Here is a 4,445-nt window from a genome sequence, read left to right as displayed (position 1 = left end):
CACATTGTGAGTTCATTTGAAAGAGGACTCAGATCTCTTTCTGGTGCACTTCAGCTCTGATGGGGCCTCAGTTCTCTTCATGTTCACACTATACCATGGATTATGGGCTATGTAGTTGTGGTATGTATTTTCATCATCATTCATTATCAGGTTGAAATAATTATCATAACCCATAATAGGTGTGGTGATTTTGTTTCATTTGTTTCTGATATTATAATATATTTTCAGAAGGAATTCTGATCTAAAGGTATTGCAAACATCCTCTTGAACTGTCAGTCAACACGCCAGCCAATCACACTTACTTTTTAATTCAGTGGTAGGCCCGCCCCACCTAGATACTGTTGCTATGTCCAACTTTAGCTCACATTCAAAATGACAAGTGAATAGCAGCCCGTTAACTGCGCTGCGAATTCTCTCGTAGCCTATATGTTTGCAATGAGAGTTCGACAAAGACCTAGCATGAGCCTAGCAGATCATGAAAAATGGTGAGCAATACAATCCAAAGTTCGCTGATTTCTATACATTGTTAGTTACAAATAGCTTGGCTGGAAAGATATTCAGCCTAACCTTAGAACCATGGAGGTTCTAAGGAGGTTTAACGTTACAAATGTCTGTAGGCCTATGAGCCTATAATAATAGTTTATTTTAGGCTATATAAAAGCCTAAACGACATGCTTTATGTTTTGGCAATGGCAAGTCAAGTAAGACAAAATAGGCTCGCATAGGCCTACAATGCAAAATGTGAAAGACAACCCAGGGCAGCACAGATAATGCGAACCGTGCTGTGGACTTCAAAGCGAGCCGAGACTAGCACTAGGCCTACCGCTCACCTCAGTTCGGTTCGCGTTAGAGGGATCTGAGTTCGTTTGGCGTGTTCACATGCACAGCAAACGTTGAGTCATCGATCTCAGTTCGTTTAAGTATGAAAGGGACCAAGTGTGAAAAGCCCCTATGATAGCCTACTTATAAACCCAAATTGGTAATGAGGAAAATAATTATGATATTTAGACAAAAATATGTTTTTTTGTGAAGATCATAGCCTACTATTTTTGATATCAAGAACATGACAGATTTTGTTTGGTAAACAGGGTGTAGGCTTAGAGTGCTGTTTGAAGACTGATTTATAACTGGGTGTTGAGTATTAATGGTTTTCACTATAGCTTTGTCATTTTGTCAGATGAGCATTTTTGCTTTGTTCTAGTTTGTAATCCTCACAAGATAGTGAATAGGGAATTGGACAAATAGTGTTCTGACAAAATAATGCCTGTGGTAATTTAATTAGGCCTTTAAGAGCCAACATTCTATTCTGTTCGATAAACTGCATGTGTAGGCCTATGTTGTTTCTATTAGTTGCATTAACCTACAGTATCTCTAAAATATGTCTGTTGCTACCCATTTACTAACAGAGAAAAATAGCCTGTCAGACTTCAAAGTAAGTCACAATTGCTAATACATCACCAATTACACAAGGTGAGCAGAAGTTAACCTCAGATTAAATAATCACAGTATTTCGTACACAGTAGCCTATGGGTCATTCCACGTCAATTCAACCAGGGCCCACGCACTTAGGTCTCAAAAAAATCTGAAAAAATTACCAGGTGTACCTAGGGAATATACAAATATTTTTTTTTATATTTTTTTCTTTATTCTCTATGATCTTTTCTTTTTAAAAACACCAATTTGATTTGTCTTATGCAAATCTTTCTTTTTCACTTTCCACCCTGAACATGGGCAAAATGCACCATTGACATCAATATGTTTTGTATAGAGCTACTACAGGTTACTCTATACAACCACAGGTGGCAGTGTGGTGACTATATAAAACATATTGATGTCAATGGGGCATTTTGCCCATGTTCAGGGTGGAAAATAAAAAATAAAGATTTGCATAAGACAAGTCAAATTGGTGTTTTCAAAAATAAGGGATCATGGAGAATAAAGAAAAACATATTTAAAAAATATTTGTATATTCCAACAAGGTATTTGGGTGGTCTGAAAATGATAACCAAAATTATTTTTCAGACTTGTGAGGTCTGCTGTTCAGACCCTGAAGGGATTTATTTTCTGTTCATTGCTTTTTGTGAGAGTGTTTCTACTTATCTCAGTAAGGAAAATAAATCAAGAGCCTATGTTCAGTACAAATATGTCTTCTGAAGGCTTAAACAGAGCCCAGCCAAAAACTCCAATAAAATTTGTATCAACTTTGAGGGACAGCTATGACCATGCAGGATTATCCAGACCAAACGTGACGATTTTGCTACATACTATTCCTATTTATGTACCAGCATGCAAAATTTGAGCCTCCTACATGGTTTAGTTCTTGCGCTGTGGGCTTGTGAACTTTGACAAAAAAAAGAGGCCGAACAAAATCGACACCCCCCCTCCTCCTGCAAAACTGGCTGTATCTTGGAAAGTATTGATCTTACATAAGAGTAATTTTACAGTGTGTCTCCTGGGTAACATAGGTACACCTGGTAATTTTTTCAGAATTTTTTGAGACCTAAGTGCGTGGGCCCTGGTTGAACTGACGTGGAATGACCATAGGGGTGTGCATCTCTCCCTTATAAAACGATTCAATACTATCTAGATCAACAAGCTATGATACAATTCAGAAACAATACATTTTAATGCAGAATGCTTCGGTAGGATTCGATACGATGCGATACAATGTAATAGGGCCCCCAAATGCAATACAGTTCTTAAAGGCACACTATGCAGTTTTTTTAGCTTAATATGCAAGTTTTTTAGCTTAATCTACTTTCATTTAACAGCTTCAGAGTCATTGGAATGGTTATATGACTTTTTTCGGATTGAATGGTGGCCGTCTCACTTCCCCCTAGCGCCTGAGAGCGGAAAAACCACCCTTGCAACTGTGGGACGGCGGGCCGACGGCCTCAGTGTCAGGAAGTATAACGAGTGTAACGAATTGCTTTACTGCATTCAAATACACATACACGCCAGGCACCGGCTAGAAAAAGGTAGTGATGGAGTTTCTCAGACACTCATCATGACAGAGCCAGCGAAAAAGAAGCAAAAACCGAGAAAACATTAAGGAAATTGCCAATACTGCATAGTTTACCTTTAACATGGGTTTAATTTTATTTAAGTTATTTTTGTTACTTTATGGTATGATACATAATTACAGAATTGCATATCATTGTGTTTATAATTTTTTACAACACTTGATTGACTGAACTGAGAGATGGATCCAACATTTTGACATTAGGAACTTTGCCAAATGTCTCTAAACAAAATCACTAGGCCAATTAATAGAGATCTATACATGCATGTCACCCTTCTACTTAGCTGCTGAGCCAATCACAATAGTTTAAAAATCTGTGGTGTAGCTGTAGCCTTTGCTAAATTTCGAGTGCTAGGAGGAAAAGGATGTCTGGATTACCTTTCATAAATAAGGAGGCTACTACCACACGTTGTGAGAAGGGAGTTTTTCACATCAACAATGACAGGTAGGCAATATTACCCCCCCAATTAACTTTCAGACGTGCACTGGAGTGAGAGTAGTTCTACACACGGAGCAGCCGTCTGAGTTTTGAATCGGAGAGATTGAAATTTGAGTTCTCTTTCTATTTAGTTCTCCAAATGTTTTCTTCCCTTGAACACACGCCAGTGCTCTTAAGTATAATTACACTTAATTGTGAAGCTGCTACTCGAAATTTGGATTGAATTGATGGCATAGACAGTTTGATATAAGTCAAATTTACAAGAGGAAATGTTCCCCAAGACAAAGCAATTCACATTCAAAATAATACGTGTAAATTAACTAACCCTTGGCTGCTGCACAACAACGTGCTCCCATACAATAGTGAGCCATGTTTTCAATATTTTGGTATTATTTACAAATTCATTGTAATGGTATATGGTCACGTGAAGGACAGATAAACATGACTGTAGTTCTCACTAGATAGATATACCTTCTAGTTCTGTACTCAGAGAAATAAAACCAAATGAAAATGTAAGGGGGGGAAAAAAACACTAAATGATGTTAGTCGAAGACATCAGTTATTATGCGACTGCAGCACTGTAGGTGGTGTTTGCTTGGTTTTTGTTGACCTTTTGTGTTGTTAGGTTGTTAGTTCTTGAGAAAAAGTCCTTATTGCTTCTTCAAAAACTAATAATCTCCATATCTGCCAGCCTAAGGCTCACTTGAGCAAATATCATATAAGAGAGTGTGAGAACGTTCCAGATATTGGGCAAAAAAAATGCTTGCAGTCTGTATGAAGCTGAATGATCTCTGAGATGTTGTAGGTAAATGAAGAAAGAAAATGACTGAGAGAGGAGCAGAAAGTTTCATAAAACTGTCACACCACTTCCAACAGACAAGCAAATCCTTGCTCAGCTGGAGCTAGGTTTTATTCTCTTTGAAGCTACTGTTGACGACAAAAAGCAGGAATATTCTTGACCCCAATGCACTCAAGATCTGAAGT

The 4,445-nt window shown here is 37.8% G+C and overlaps 1 protein-coding gene across 2 annotated transcripts in view; it reads left to right on the top strand.

Annotated features, from left to right (window-relative positions):
* Positions 1–386: 386 nt before the first annotated feature.
* The window catches only part of zgc:174356 (uncharacterized protein LOC100137120 homolog), a 54,363-nt gene continuing 50,304 nt past the window's right edge, over positions 387–4,445 (top strand). Inside the window, exon 1 of one of the 2 annotated variants that reach the window (XM_042071769.1) lies at positions 387–485. The gene's annotated coding sequence lies outside the window, so the exon portion shown is untranslated. Of the gene's footprint in view, positions 486–2,960; positions 2,979–4,445 lie in introns of those variants that run through there. The other variant, XM_042071771.1, reaches the window with a different exon arrangement.

The sequence above is a fragment of the Alosa sapidissima genome, chromosome 19 (genome assembly GCF_018492685.1).
Source record: "Alosa sapidissima isolate fAloSap1 chromosome 19, fAloSap1.pri, whole genome shotgun sequence".
In the NCBI taxonomy this organism is placed as follows: Eukaryota; Metazoa; Chordata; class Actinopteri; order Clupeiformes; family Clupeidae; genus Alosa; species Alosa sapidissima.
The sequence above is the reverse complement of the archived record's forward strand: the minus strand, read 5'-3'. Positions and strand labels throughout refer to the sequence as shown.